Source organism: Oncorhynchus gorbuscha, linkage group LG17 (genome assembly GCF_021184085.1).
Source record: "Oncorhynchus gorbuscha isolate QuinsamMale2020 ecotype Even-year linkage group LG17, OgorEven_v1.0, whole genome shotgun sequence".
Classification (NCBI taxonomy): domain Eukaryota; kingdom Metazoa; phylum Chordata; class Actinopteri; order Salmoniformes; family Salmonidae; genus Oncorhynchus; species Oncorhynchus gorbuscha.
The window spans coordinates 41885970-41902795 of NC_060189.1; the positions used below are offsets into that span (position 1 = coordinate 41885970).

General features: G+C 40.8%; 1 protein-coding gene across 2 annotated transcripts in view; it reads left to right on the forward strand.

Annotated features, from left to right (window-relative positions):
- Positions 1 to 289: 289 nt before the first annotated feature.
- LOC124001834 (FERM domain-containing protein 6-like) overlaps positions 290 to 16826 on the forward strand; it is a 75478-nt gene continuing 58941 nt past the window's right edge. The window contains exon 1 of one of the 2 annotated variants that reach the window (XM_046308951.1): positions 290 to 449. The gene's annotated coding sequence lies outside the window, so the exon portion shown is untranslated. Of the gene's footprint in view, positions 450 to 14940; positions 15061 to 16826 lie in introns of those variants that run through there. The other variant, XM_046308952.1, reaches the window with a different exon arrangement.

A 16826-nucleotide genomic window follows, 5' to 3' on the forward strand; every position in this document is an offset into this window, starting at 1 on the left:
GGAATGACAGGCAGCCGTGGGCGATACCAACTGGTAGTCGTTGAGGGGGGAGCAGTTGCCTACGATCTACATTGTCTTTATAGATATCAAAAGAGCAACGAAATATCTCTAGGAGAATACTTGGACTATTAAAATAGACATGCATTTACAGATATTTTCACTGAATAACAATCGGTATTAAAACAACTACTAAAGTATATCAAATCTGTACTAACCCCCCTATCCATGGTTTGAAGCCACCCTTCCACCTTCCACATGTATTCCTACTTATTACTGTTCCAAAGGGATAGAGGTCTGGCGCTCGACACACGCGTGTAATCCCCGTTTAAATGTAAAACTTTAGTCTGCATTTGCTGACGACAAAATTGGATGTACTATAGCGTTTTGATGCAACTTGATCGGATTCATTGTTTTTGAAAAGGAATTAGGATTTGTTTTTCACATGAAAGGTACGTTATATTAAAAGTGTACATTTCACATCTCTCTCTTCTTTGTAATTTCCATCGCTGCTAATTCCTTTAATAATTCCTTTAACTGATCCACCTCCTGTGGGCGTACGTACGAAGTTATTTTTCACTGATAAAGTATTTTACATGAGTGTTATAACATGTATTCACTTGTTCCACGGTTATAATATGTTTTCAAACAGTTATTGAAACATTTCAATGCTTGGTCAACGGTTGGTTGTTTGTTCATAACAACACGGACCGGAATAAGTATTGTGTCTACAATGTAGCGATGCTGTCAGAATGTTGCTGCTCTCCTTTAGGCTACATTATAGACCTGATACTTGAGGCTATATGCACAATATATCGATCTTCCTTTCTCACTATGGGTGATGTTTATTCTGCACGTTGTGACCACCCCTTTATCCATATGTTCGTATGTTATTTAATGCTCATCTATTAAAATCGACGTATGGTTTTTGTTTTACGTCTCTCCCCTTCCAGTTTGGTTCTAAGCAATGACATACGCCTTCTAGTACCTACTGTATTGTTGTTGTTATTAGTTGGCTATAGTCGTGCTCTCTTCATTAAAAAAAGACTGACACCAAGTGTCCTGTAGGATGTTGTCACTGTCTGCCTGTGGTAATAGTATGGTCGTGTCAAATCAAATGGCATCTGGAAGTAGGCTAGTATGTGGATGTCTTGCAAATCAACGTAAGAACATCAGCCGGCATGCAAAACTTTGGATGAAGTTGCGCATTACTAAATGTCTTCCCTATAACATTATCGCTGTTCCATTTTGAAACGGGTCACTTACTCCTTTATTTTGGACTAATTATTTTAGTCTTCTTCTCCTATTGAATGGAATCTGGCATACTATTATTACTGCTCTGTAATGAAACGACTCTGCACGGAGTAGGCTATTGGATGGTAGACTGTATAGAAGTAATATAGAGAGATAGAACTAGCATACTATAACTAGGCGGTGGAAGAGGATAGCCCGTGAATCGTGTGTGTGTGTGTGTGTGTATGTGTTTGCTTGTTGGGGACTTTCCCCCCTCTTGTGTCACTATGGACAAACTGCTATGTTTGCTTCAGTATTGAGGAATGCCAACAATTTCCTCCCTATGGTCAGTGGTGGAAAAAGTAACCAATTGTCATACTTGAGAAAAAGTAAAGATACCTTAATATAAAATGACTCAAGTAAAAGTCACCCACTAAAATACTAGGGGAGTCAAAGTATTTCGTTTTTAATATACTTAAGTATCAAAATAATTTCAAATTCTTCATATCTGGAAAATGTATGGAGTAAAAAGTACATTATTTTCTTTAGAAATGGAGTGAAGTAAAAGTTGTCAAAAATATTTATAGTGAAGAACAGATAGCCCAAAATTATTTTTACTATTAGACTGACCAGCATTCTATCATGGACAAGAGACAGATGAAATCTGTGCACGTTCTATTCTGAACTATAGGAACTGAACTATAGAAACATAAGATGACATTGAAAATATGCTGATGGTATTATTGGCATACCAGATGGGAGCAGATACTAACAAGTGCACTTTTAACCTTGAGGTTCTCATTATTGATTAAACCAATTACACATAAGAGTCATTGGACGAAGGCTTCTTCTGTACAGGGGAAGTTTTGTTAAGAGCCCCGATTCTCAATCTGAACATCAACACCCGTCACTTGCGGTACTGTTTTGGAAGCATAAGGACCTTATCTTTCATATCAACAATAAATAATTTTCAAAAACAGAAGGTTAAATTGATACACACCTTGTTAGGGCTAGTGTTCCCACACAGCCTTATCTCCATGTTACAGTGCTTGTTTAAAGAAAACAGACGGAAGACGAGGCGCCCACCTGCGCTAATTAGCTACACGATATATACAAAAGTATGTGGACACCCATTGAAATGAGTGGATTCGGCTATTTCAGCCAAACCCGTTGGTGACAGGTGTATAAAATCGAGCACACAGCCATGCAATCTCCATAGACAAACATTGGCAGTAGAATGGCCTTACTGAAGAGTTCAGTGATTCTCAAGGTGCCATGGTCATAGGATGCCACCTTTCCAATAATTCCATTCGTAACATTTCCTCTCTGCAAGAGCTGCACTGGTTAACTGTAAGTACTGTTATTGTGAAGTGGAAATGTCTTGGGCCAACAACGTGTCAACCGCGAAGTGGTAGGTCACGCAAGCTCACAGAACGGGACAGGTGAGGGCTGAAGCGCGTAGTGCATAAAAAACGTATATCCTCGGTTGCAACACTCACTACCGAGTTCCAAACTGCCTCTGGAAGCAACATCAGCACAATAAGTGTTCGTCGGGAGATTCCTGAAATGGGTTTCCATGGCCAAGCAGCCACACAAAAGTCTAAGATCACCATGCGCAATGCCAAGCATCAGCTGGAGTGGTGTAAAGACATTGGACTCTGGGGCAGTGGAAATGCATTTTCTGGAGTAATGAGTCACGCTTCATCATCTGGCAGTCCGATGGACAAATCTCGCTTTGGCAGATGCCAGGAGAACACTACCTGCCTAACTGCATAGTGCCAACTGTAAAGTTTGGTGAAGGAGGAATAAGGCTGGGGCTGTTTTTCATGGTTCGGGTTAGGCCCCTTAGTTCCAGTGAAGGGAAATCTTAACGCTACAGCATACAATGACATTCTAGATGATTCTGTACTTCCAACTTCCTGGCAACAGTTTAGGGAAGGCTCTTTCCTGTTTCAGCATGACAATGCGAGGTCCATACAGAAATGGTTTGTCGAGATTGGTTTAGAAGATCTTGACTGGCTTGCACAGAGCCCTGACCTCAACTCCATCGAACACCTTTGGGATGAATTGGAACGCCGACTGCGAGCCATGCCTAATCGCCCAACAATAGTGCTCGACCTCACAAATGTTTTTGTGGCTGAACGGAAGCAAGTCCCTGCAGCAATGTTGTATTGGCAAGCCTTCCCAGAAGAGTGGAGGCTGTTATATCAGCAAAGGGGTGACCAACTCCATATTAATGCGCATGAATTTGGAATTAAATGTTCGACAAGCATGTGTCCACATACTTTTGGTTATGTAGTGTATCTAGCATGATCTGAGCACCTGTGTGAATGCATAACTTGGGAAGTGTAGTTTTTTCGGACGGTGGCACCCATAGCTATATGGATCTATGCAAAACTGCTACAGTAAGTGCATCTTACTGCAACGATTATTTAAGTTTCTAAAGGTTAAAACATAGTGTCGGGATTGTAGTTCATGGCTGAAAACTAATGCCTGAAAACTGTATGTAAAAGGCAGATTGCCGCTTAAACCTTTTGAGAGCTATACAAATGGTATAGAGCAAAATCAAAGAACTCCCTAAATCAGATGACGCAGCTGAATTTGCTTGAGAAATGACCACCTCCATTGAGATGCTAAAAAAACAATTACAGCAGTCTTGGGGGATAAAATGAGGGACTTAAAAGGGCTACAAAGACAACAAGTCTTTGTAGCCAGGGAACAAACACAAGATACACCTGCAGACAGGCAGGTGGCAATCTCTTCTCAACCGATAACCAGATGAGCACTCCAAGTGACACAGACAATGAGACCATGCACCGCCTTTTGCGGAAGACCGAGCTATCCAAGAGACCAACCACCAAGAAGAAGAAGACCAGGAGGGGCAGATGGGGCATGGGGTCCCCTAAGGTGGTCACCCAGGACAGGCAAGTTCCTGTCCTGAACCTCTACAAAACATCCTTGACACTGACGCAGGAGTCTATGTTAAGTAAGGGACAGTCTTTATCCACTAATCAAAACATGAAAGCCTTCAAATTGAAGGTGGATACCTACAAATTCATGCAACAACTGCACCTGAAATTTTTATTTTCCCCTCTGAACAGATCCAGTACAATCTACATATCGAAAGACCCTACTAAGAAAGGGGAACCCCAACACAGCGGTCCCTCCCCTATTCCTCGTTCTTTCTCAAAACCCTCATCGTTTGTATTCCCTACCCATACAAGCCCACTTGTCACCTTGTTTGGCAGACTGGTTGAAAATGAATGGGAAACTGTATCTAAAAAAAATGCCAGGGACCCCAATATCACGATCTTCCTCCAGCCGAAAGACAAGCACTAAAAAATCTCCAGGAGAATAAGGACATGGTCATAAAACCCGAGGACAAAGGTGACGCAATAGTTGTTATGGACATGAGCTATTATAATTCTGAAAATAGAAAGCACCTGAAACTGTCTGGTTCCTATCAACCCTTGCGAAGTGACCCTATTGCTTCTTTAAAATCCGAAATTGATGGCATGTTACAACATGCGTCTCACCAAAGCTGGATCACCAAGCGTGAATACGAGTTCCTAAATGTCACCTATCCAGTCACCCCAGTTATCTATTCCCTTCTGAAAGTACATAAGAACCTGACTCAGCCTTCACCCATACCTATTATCAGCGACAGGATCAGTCACAGAGCCCCTTTCTTCATAGATTTTTTTCTGAAAGTTATGGTTTTCAAGTTGCCATCATTTTTAAAAGACACAAAAGATCTACTCAACTGCTTAAATGACTGTCAAATTGATTCCGATGTACTACTTGTGACATTAGATGTGGCCAGTCTGTACACTTTTATTCCCCATGCTGAAGGCCTACAATCGATTGCCAAATTTCTAAAGTCACGTGACGACTGTAAATCCCCCTGATTACTTTCTGTTGGAGCTCTTGAAATTGGGAGGCAGTGTATGTTAAAAATAAAGACTAAACCTTTTCTTCCCCATATTAAGTTTTGGAAGCGCTACATTGACTACAATTTTATTTTGGGGTTCATCTAAAGAGAATCTTAATTACTTTGTCCGTTATCTGATCAACACAACGACTTTCCTTCAATTCACTGTTGAAAGTGGCCCCAACAGTATCAACTTCCTAGATCTCAAAATATTCAAGGATGATGCTAACAAAATCCAAACTACGATCTATTGGAAACCAACAGAGGAATACTGTCCTCCACTTCAACAGTTATCATCCGAGACATCTCAAAACCACTATCCCGACTGGCCAGTTTCTACACCTGAGACGCAACTGCTCTACACTGAAAGAGTCTGGCGCTCTGGCAAAGGAAATGACACACAAGATTGCTAACAGATGATGTTATAGACCTGTTATTCAGCGCTCCCACCTCCTAGCTCAGAAGCCCCAAAAGGACAGCATGTCATGACTATGCTTTGTAACAATCATTATTCAAACAAAATCAAAAGTGAAATCATAAAACACTGGCCAATTCTTTCTGGAACAGGTCACATCCATCAGAAGTGGCAACCTCTCTAAAATGCTTTGGACTGATAGATTAAATACCATGCACCCTCGAGGTCTAAATTATGATTTCTTGTTCAGGCCCTTTCAAAAAATTGATACCTTAATGTTATTTGAGTTTATTCTGCTGATCTGGGTATTTGTATATGTGACCCGTTTCAGGAAACTAGGCGTATGTCGCGGGTTTTTTTTTGTGTGGCAGAAATGTCTTCTGGAACATGTGATCTTTCATGTGCCTTGATAACAAACTTGTATGCCATGTGTATATACGAATAAAATGGTTAAATTACGAGTCTAGTTGGTTTAGCCACAAAAAAAGCCAGCAACCTTTCCGCTAGCCGTGATTGGCTGAGATAATGAGTGGGTTGGACATGCCGAGAGATAAGTTTGGATTAGTGTGCCATAGAGCACGCTTCTATCTATTTGAGCTGGTCAGTATGTGTAGGTAATCATGTCTAACGCAGCTTTTAAAAAATATATATTGCCTAGTAAAACTGCATACGTGTTGCTCTCCACTTTCTGGAGGACCGAGTTTTGAAATCAGTGGATTTCAAGTATGATAGTTAAGGAGATGGAGAAAAAACATATCTCCAGATTACATCTTCAAACTAATGGCAACCATGGCATTTGTGACAGGAGACGCATCCATCCATGATGTATATGGGTCAGATAGCTAGTTAGCTACATTTTCAGATATTACACATATCTAATTTTGCCAGAAAGTGTTTTTTTTATTATGTTAAAGTGTACTGTTAGATAGCTAAAGTTAGCTGGCTGGTTCACTAACGTTACATGTATGATCTTCTTATTCGTATCTCAGAGGCTTTTGCTTGGCTAGTTCTAGCTTAATATTAGCTAGCAAACATTAACCTGGTTGGTTAGCTAGCTGCAGATTCATGCAGGGTAGGAACGTCATGAGTTGGTTTGGTCTTAACAAAAGACTCCACTATGCAAGTGTCTGTTTCAATAGAATGTCACTGCAACAACTGTTGATAGATGTAGCTGGTAAATTTGCTCTGGCTATCTACTCAGGTTTCAGGCCACGGGTAAGATAGTCTAGCTAGCTACATTTTCAGATATTACACATTTCTAATTTTGACAGTCTTTTCATTTCAAGTTAAAAGTGTACTGTTCGCTAGCTAACATTAGCTGGCTCGATCGCTAGCTAACATTACGTGTATGGTCTTATTATTCGTCTCTCAGAGCCATTTGCTTGGCTAGCTAACATTGAACCTGGTTGGTTAACTACCTGCAGATTCTTCCAGGGTAGTAACGTCATGAGTTGGGAATATGGTTAATTGTTTAGATAATTAGCTATATGTTTTAACAAAAGACTACAAGTAACCATTTCGGGTGCATTCGTAAATTCAGTCTGGCCATCTACTCTGATTTCAGAGCACTCTCATCTGAATGTGACAGAATGCAGAATAACTGATGAATTTACGAACGCTCAACAGTTATTGAATATGGCCGGTGTCAGTAAAACGTTGGCAAAAAAACGCAATTAAATTGTTGCCAGCAGCACAGGTTGTCACGCTCTGGATAACATGAAAACAGCCCAACCAGCTTTGCTAGGGCGAGTAAAATGGTCAGAGTTTGGGTGGGGCTAAAGCTTAAGAGGGTGTGAATGATGCTGAATGGGTGTAGACAAAGAAGAGCACTCCAGCAGGTTACAAGTTGTTCAAATTTCAAAGCAGAATAACTTTCCTATTGTTCCTCAAATGCATTTTATGATATTCCATTTTGTAGCTCTGTGTCTCTGGTTTTATCCAATGTAAAACACACCATTTAAAATGTCGATACATAAGACTGAATCAAGGCAGTCGGTCACATATACAGTACCAGTCAAAAGTTTGCACACCTACTCATTCAAGGGTTTTTCTTAATTTTTTACTATTTTCTACATTGTAGAATAGTGAAGACATCAAAACTATGAAATAACACATATGCAATCATGAAGTAAAACCAAAAAAGTTTTTAAACTAATCAAAATATATTTGAGATTCTTCAAAGTAGCCACCCTTTGCCTTGATGACAGCTTTGCACACTCTTGACATTCTCTCAACCAGCTTCACCCTGGAATGCTTTTCCAACAGTCTTGAAGGAGTTCCCACATATACTGAGCACTTGTTGGCTGCTTTTCTTTCACTCTTTGGTCCAACTCATCTTAAACCATCTCAATTGGGTTGAGGTCAGGTGACTGTGGAGGCCAGGTCATCTGATGCAGCACTCCACCCCTCTCCTTCTTGGTCAAACAGCCCTTACACAGCCTGGAGGTGTGTTGGGTCATTCTCCTGTTGAAAAACAAATGATAGTCCCACTATGCGCAAACCAGATGGGATGGTATATCACATCAGAATGCTGTTGTAGCCAGGCTGGTTAAGTGTGCCTTGAATTCTAAATAAATCACTGACAGTGTCACTAGCAAAGCACCCTCACACCATAACACCTCCTCCTCCATGCTTCACATTGGGAACCACACATGCAGAGATCATCTGTTCATCTACTCTGGGTCTCACAAAGACACAGTGACTGAAACCAAATATCTCAAATTTGGACTCATCAGACCAATGGACAGATTTCCACCAGTCTAATGTTCATTGCTCGTATTTCTTGGCCCAAGCAAGTCTCTTCTTATTATTTGTTTCCTTTAGTAGTGGTTTCTTTGATGTTGAGATGTCTGTTACTTGAACTCTGTGAAGCATTTATTTGGGCTGCAATTCTAACTCTGGGTCTTCCTTTCCTGTGGCGGTTCTCATGAGAGCCAGTTTAATCATAGCGCTGGATGGTTTTTGCGACTGCACTTGAAGAAACTTTCTTAATTTTTAGTTCTTCATTTTCCGCATTTTCTGACCTTCATGTCTTAAAGTAATGATGGACTCTCATTTCTCTGCTTATTTGAGCTGTTCTTGCCATAATATGGACTTGGTATTTTACCAAATAGGGCTATCTTCTGTATTTATTTAATTTGTTATTTAACATTTATTTAACTAGGCAAGTCAGTTAAAGAACAAATTCTTATTTACAATGATGGCCTACCAAAAGGCAAAAGGCCTCCTGCGGGGACATGGGGATTAATTCTTTTAAATAATAATTTAAAAAATGAAATAAAAATATAGGACATAACACACATCACAACAAGAGAGACAACACAACACTACATAAAGAGAGACCTAAGACAACGACAGCATGGCGGCAACACATGACGACAGCAACATGGTAGCAACCCAACATGGCAGCAGCACAAAACAGGGTACAAACATTATTGGGCACAGACAACAGCACAAAGGGCAAGAAGGTAGAGTCAACAATACATCACAGAAAAGAAAAGACGAGCGACCCAAGGATGTGTGTGCTTTGGGGAACTTTAACAGAATGTGACTGGCAGAACGGATGTACCACCACTACCTTGTCACAACACAACTGATTGGCTCAAACGCATTTAGACGGAAAGAAATTCCACAAATTAACATTTAATAACAAGGCACACCTGTTAATTGAAATGCATTCGAGGTGGCTACCTCATGAAGCTGGTTGAGATAATGCCAAGAGTGTGCAAAGCTGTCATCAAGGCAGAGGGTATATTCTGATTTGTTTAACACTATTTTTGGTTACTTCATGATTCCATATGTGTTATTTCATAGTTTTGATAATCTTCATTTTTATTCAACAATGTAGAAAATAGTAAAAAAAATAAAGAAAAACCCTTGAATGAGTAGGTGGGTCGAAACTTTTGACTGTTACTGTATATTGTAACAATTGTTGGTTGACTAATGTTTTGAATACCACTATGCACTGCCCTGTGCACCTAAGCACTTGCATAAAAACAATGGCTTTAGCACATCTCCCGATGCTCCGATGAAGGCATAATTGCTGAAACGCCTTAGCCTGCCCGGCTGAAAGTAAAAAGATGAAATGAGATGACATCTTTTAAAAAACTAAAACATTTTGGAGTGCCGCTGTTTCCCAATGTTCTTGAACGTGGGGTTTCATTTCAAGTAATTTTCATATATGGCAGAGCACCCAGCAAGTAAAGTGAGAATGCACCTGTTACCCGCTCTGATATTATTGTCATTATGTTATTTAACTCAATTTAACATAACTCATTTCCATATTTCTTACTTACTGTATAATAACTGTGTCGTTGAATTACACGGGCAAGTTTTCCCTTGTAGGCCAATCCAATAACAGAATCCACACAATTATTCCTAACAGATTGAGGAGTACTATAGATTTTGCATTGGTTGCTTTATTTTGCATTGGTTGCTCTATTTTGCATTGGTTGCTCTATTTTGTTTAACAGCAATGCTACAGAATAACAAGGATCTGGCAGCTTGGTGGTTAGGCAGTCTCCCTCCTAATACATGGCCATCCAATCAGCTACCTCTGCTAACGGATGTACCACAGTGCCTTGCAAAACTATTCATCCCCCTTGGCGTTTTTCCTATTTTGTTGCATTACAACCTGTAATTTAAATATATTTTTATTTAGATTTCATGTAATGGACATACAAATAGTCCAGATTCCCCAAAAAACTGAAAAGTGGTGCGTGCATATGTATTCACACCTTTGCTATGAAGCCCCTAAATAAGATCTGGTGCAACCCATTACCTTCAGAAGTCGCATAATTAGTTAAATAAAGTCCACCTGTGTGCAATCTAAGTGTCACATGATCTGTCACATGATCTGATCTGTTCTGAAAGGCCCCAGAGTCTGTAACACAAAGACCAAGGAGCTCTCCAAACAGGTCAGGGACAAAGTTGGGGAGAAGTACAGATCAGGGTTAGGTTATAAAAAAATATCAGAAACTTTGAACATTCCACGGAGCGCCATTAAATCCATTATTAAATAATGGAAACAATATGGCACCAGGGGGACCGCCAACCAAAACTCACGGACCAGGAAAGGAGGGCATTAATCAGAGAGGCAACAAAGAGACCAACTGAAGGAGCCGCAAAGCTCCACAGCGGAGATTGGAGTATCTGTCCATAGGACCACTTTAAGCCGTACACTCCACAGAGCTGGGCTTTACGGAAGAGTGGCCAGAAAAAGTGTGAATAGTTATGCATGCTCAAGTTCTGTTTTTTTTTGTGTCTTATTTCTTGTTTTCTTCACAATACAAAATATTTTGCATCTTCAAAGTGTGCATGTTGTGTAAATCAAATGATACAAAACCCCCAAAAGGCAACAAAATAGGAAAATGCCTAGGGGGTGGATACTTTCCAAGCCACTGTACATGCTTGTTTTCCTCTTTAGCTTCTCCAGCTGTCGGAAGAAAGCGGAATAAAAACAATGCCTGTTTTTGCGCTTATTTGTCCAGTTGATTGAGGAAATAGAGCAGCTTCCGTGCTCCAAACTGATGTCTTCTGGTAAGACTAGAGACACGGTAGAGACACACTCTCTTCGAAAAAAGATGCAATCTAGAACCTACAAGGGTTCTTCGGTTGTCCCCATAGGAGAACCCTTTGAAGAACCCATTTGTGTTCCATGTAGTACCCCTTCCACAGAGAGTTCTACATGGAACCAAAAAGGGTTCTCCTATGTGTACTGCTGAAGAACCCTTTTGGAACCCTTTTTTCTAAGAGTATAGAAAGTAGACACATAGAGACACAGTAGAGTTAGTGTAGGGAGTAGACACAGTGTGTAGAGACTCAGACACACAGGAAACACACAGAAAAGTAAATGGTGCAGGTGCTGTCTCTGTCTGGACAGGAAGGAAGTGTCCCCTGCCTGAGCAGGAAACAAAACAAAACATCACCGTCAGTCAAGCTGGTAAAACTATTAAGTAGGTCTTTCTGGGACAGACCTTTTTTTCCTCTGAGCAGCTATTTGTGCTGTTTCACTTGAGAACCAATTTGTTTTTTTGCCATGCCCATGTCATCCTACCTAGTTTGGGGAGGATCTGTGGGAGGAAGCAACCTACCTGCCTTGTGATTTTATTCTATTTGTTCTTCTTGTCTCTGGCTTTCTCTCTAATGTCCTCTTGAGGATCTTCAGTCCAGACTTACTCTTGTTGTTTGGTTTTGTGTGTAAAACCTGACTGATTCACTGATCACCTCCTCACCTCTACTGCCTCACCCAAAGACCATAGCCCCAGGGCCCTCTCTCTTCCACTACTGTTGTCATAATCCATTCTGCAGTGATTACCGTAGACAAATAGTTCTGTATGCTGCTTCTGAAGCTAGCTAAGCTGCCTGACCGACAAACTCTTGCAATGTGTTATGGAGTGTCTCTCTCTCTCTCCCTCACACCTCTGTCCCTTCTCTCTTTCTCTCCTCTTTCACACTATGTCACTCTCGTGTCTTCTCTTATCTCTTCTTTATTCTCTCTCCTTTCTCGCTGTCCCCCTCTCTCTATCTCTCGACCTCCCCCTCAAGTCCTTTTGTTTTGTACCTCTCCCTCATCTCTCTAACTGTGTGTTTTCTTTAGTTCCATCCATGTGACACAGACAGTGCATAGATGCGGAGAGACTCACTGCATTTTCATACACTTTGTTTATACAATGACAAGTAGTGTCCCCCCTTGAGGAATAACCTGTTTTAAAATGGTTTATTAATCATGTAATCTCAGGTAAAACAATGTCATCATTTAGACTGACTCGAAGCATCAGCTGGTTTTGAATGATGCACAATTTAACGACAGATAGGCCCAGAACTGTCTTATTATCAATTACTGCCATCTCATATTCACAGTTGAAGTCGGAGGTTTACATACACCTTAGCCAAATACATTTAAACTCAGTTTTTCACCATTCCTGACATTTAATCCTAGTAAAAATTCCCTGTCTTAGGTCAGTTAGGATCACCACTTTATTTTAAGAATGTGAAATGTCAGAATAATAGTAGAGAGAATGATTTATTTCAGCTTTTCTTTCTTTCATCACATTCCCAGTGGGTCAGAAGTTTACATACACTCAATTAGTATTTAGTGGCATTGCCTTTACATTGTTTAACCTGGGTCAAACGTGTTGGGTAGCCTTCCACAAGCTTCCCACAATAAGTTGGGTGAATTTGGCCCATTCCTCCTAACAGAGCTGGTGTAACTGAGTCAGGTTTGTAGGCCTCTTTGCTCGCACAGGCTTTTTCAGTTCTGCCCACTAATTTTCTATAGGATTTAGGTCAGGGCTTTGTGATGGCCATTCCAATACCTTGACTTTGTTGTCCTTAAGCCATTTTGCCACAACTTTGGAAGTATGCTTGGGGTCATTGTCCATTTGGAAGACCCATTTGCGACCAAGCTTTAACTTCCTGACTGATATCTTGAGATGTTTCTTCAATATATCCACATAATTTTCCATCCTCATTAAGCCATCTATTTTGTGAAGTGCACCAGTCCCTCCTGCAGCAAAGCACCCCCACAACATGATGCTGCCACCCCTGTGCTTCACAGTTGGGATGGTGTTCTTCGGCTTGCAAGCTTCCCCCTTTTTCCTCCAAACATAACGATGGTCATTATGGCCAGACAGTTCTATTTTTGTTTCATCAGATCAGATGACATTTCTCCAAAAAGTATGATCTTTATCCCCATGTGCTGTTGCAAAACCGTAGTCTGGCTTTTTAATGGCGGTTTTGAAGTAGTGGCTTCTTCCTTGCTGAGCATCCTTTCAGGTTATGTCAATATAGGACTCGATTTACTGTGGATATAGATGCTTTTGTACCTGTTTCCTCCAGCATCTTCACAAGGTCCTTTGCTGTTGTTGTAGGATTGATTTGCATATTTCGCACCAAAGTACGTTCATCTCTAGGAGACAGAACGCGTCTCCTTCCTAAGCGGTATGACGGCTGCGTGGTCCCATGGTGTTTATACTTGCGTACTATTGTTTGTACAGATGAACGTGTTACCTTCAGGCGTTTGGAAATTGCTCCCAAGGATGAAACAGACTTGTGGAGGTCTACAATTTTTTTCTGAGGACTTTGCTGACTTCTTTTGTTTTTCCCATGATATCATGCAAAGAGGCACTGCATTTTAAGGTGGGCCTTGAAATACATCCACAGGTACACCTCCAATTGACTTAAATGATGTCAATTAGCCTATCAGAAGCTTCTAAAGCCATAACCTAATTTTCTGGAATTTTCCAAGCTGTTTAACGGCCCAGTCAACTTAGTGTATGTAAACTTCTGACTCCCTGATCTGTCTGTTAATAACTGTTGGAAAAATTACTTGTGTCATGCACAAAGTAGATGTTCTAACCAACTTGCCAAAACTATAGTTTGTTATTAACAAGAAATTTGTGGAGTGGTTGAAAAATGAGTTTTAATGACCTAAGTGTTTGTAAACTTCCAACTTCAACTGTATGTAAAGGTATTTTGATCTGGGACCAGTTCCATGACCATAGTTGCATGCCAAATGCCAGTACATTCCCTATGTAGTGCACTAATTTTGATCAGGGCCCACTGCAATATATAGGGAATAGGGTATAATTTGTAACACAGCCCCATGAGTCTACTTTACCCTTTATGTACAAATCATATCAGTGAACTGTGTTATTGGAGTATAAAGTGTCTGAGGGAATCATATTCGTGTCTGAGGACAATATTGCACAGCAACCATGAGAAAGGATGGGGTTAGTGTTATTGAAATACTATCTTTCCCCTTCTGCCTGTCTGTGTTGGGTTCCAACACACGCTCACCCACACACTCCAACCTCTCTCTCACTGTAAAGTTGTATTGCAGAAAGATGCTGCTGGCTGGCTCCCATTTCACCAACAGTAACATTAACTAGTCTATTCTTTATCCAGCACTATGGTTAGACTTATCCTCATTTGTGAAAAATATATCACCGGGACTACAGAAGGAGAAGAAGAAAAATCGGACACTTCCTATTCTGTATTTAGCACAGTACCCCAGAGGGTAGAGGGTGCAATTTGGGACGTGTCTCACGTCACGTGCAACTCACTGTAGCTGTGAACATGATCTTTATAACCAGGGGAGTATCCCAGTTTAGTGTTGCTATTGATATGCCGCTGCATATTCTGTTGTGTTCTAAAATATCTTGAGTTGTTTTTAACAGGATTAGCCTCATTTAAAACGTCAGGCATTGGGTGTGTATGAATAACAGTAGTCTGTTTTTCCCAGCCATTTTCTTTGCAGCCACATCCTCTTCTGTTTTGAGCATATATAATGGTCAGGGTGGCTGTGTTTTTTTTTCTCAGAGCTACCAGTGATAGTTGAGCGGATTACTCATGCGTGTCACAGGGCTGAGTGCAGAGCTCCTCGGGCCTGGAGTAAGAGAGGAGAGAGGGGGAAGGGGGAGCGAGAGGAGAGAGAGAGACTGCTGCTGACGGTTCAAACATGTCTGGCGACTGGCGGTTTGAGGTGTGTTTTGAGGTGTGTGTGTATAGTTTTTTGAGGTGTGTGTGTGTAGTACTTTGAGGTGTGTGTGTATAGTAATTTGTGTGTGTGTGCGCGCTAGTCAGTACTTTAAAAAAAATCTGAACGTAAACCTTGCTGTGCATTTATATAGGGGATAGGGTGTCATATGGGACACAGCCCAGGTGCTGCCACAGACGTTTGACTGTCGATTCCCTGGCCGGTTTCCTTAACCTGTTTAACTGGCTATGTATTTGAATAGCACACATCATTATCAAGTATATCAAGCATAGTGACACCACCATGAATATCCAGATGAGATTAAAATACCTGTTGGCTTATGATGTTGTCAGACACTTGAAACTTTGTGTTGCCTATAGGCTAACGCTACGCTAGATTAGTTTAGGCCTATGATTTAATATAAGTGTTAGGTGTTGTTTTTAACCATTCCGCCAACTGCTTATCGCAGATGTGCATGTTGTCGCAGATGTGGTCGTACTACAGCAATGATGTTGTGGCTTTGTCGTGTACAGACTTGAGCTTTTGTAATGGGACATGACATTTGATCCAATAAGACTCGTAGCTAAGCGTTTACGCTTTCAATCTTCTCAGATCAGTATTGTGGAGACAAAGCAGCTCTGTCTGAGCCCCACTGTCGCTAATGCTGCATAGGGACCAGTGTTCCCTCACATTTTCGGGGGCACTGGCCTTGTAAGCGGACACTTGAACATTGTACGAATGTTTACAGTAAACACGGAAGCCGTAACTTTACAGTTTTAGACTGTAGCCAATAGGCTATCGTAGCTATTTGAGCATAATGTAGGCCTACCAACAAAACCAATGCACCGTGCACCGAATCCCATAACATTTAGGTTTATATGATATATCTTACTGTAGCCTATATGTGGTGTTCAATGCAGGCCTACATTGCATGAAACTTTAAAAAAACAATGATTTTACATTATGAAGGGCTTAACATGAATTAAGGATTTTTTTACTTGGTCTGTAACACCATGGGCCAAATAGATGACTGCAAATTGCATTGTATTGGGTTGTATGATGCAAGAAACCACTTTACAACATAAAACTAATTATTATTACCATAGAGAATTAGACAATGTAGACTACCCCTCTCCTTATTTGCTTACTTGCATATTCATGCCTGTCTCAAAATACAAAATGCCCCTTTATTTAAGATTTAAGCTTTTCAGCTGCCTGGCTTTTCAAAGACAGTGTGAAATGTATCCTACACATTTTATGCTGTAGTAGGAAGCAGTAACTTCACATTGATGACCTATGCTTATCTAACACTGGGCTAATAACTCGCTAACTAGCAAATAATATCAACAAATGTGCACACGTGTGTTTCTCTGCGCTCTGGTCGTCAGATCTGAAAAGCATATTCACTTGCGTGTGATTGAAAGACCCCACTTGGGCTATTACCGCCAATAGAATTCTACTCCATTGCGCTCTGGCTCTGCTTACAACAAAATCACAGACTCAATCTTGCAAAGTTAGATTTGTTTTGGTTTGTTGCATTGGAAAGGGGCTGATATAATGTTGATTCGATCACAGAAAAAAACGTTGAGCTATATACTGCAAACTAATGGGGCGAACTCCGTGAAGTCTCAATCTCTTGCCTCTCTGCGCGGCATGGTATTTCTTCTGCGTGGCAGTCCTGGAGGAATTGCGCAGCTTGGAGAGAACGTTCATAGGGACTGAACCACAGAGCTTTGCTTTAGGTTTTAAGCAACGGAGTTCCATGCAATAAT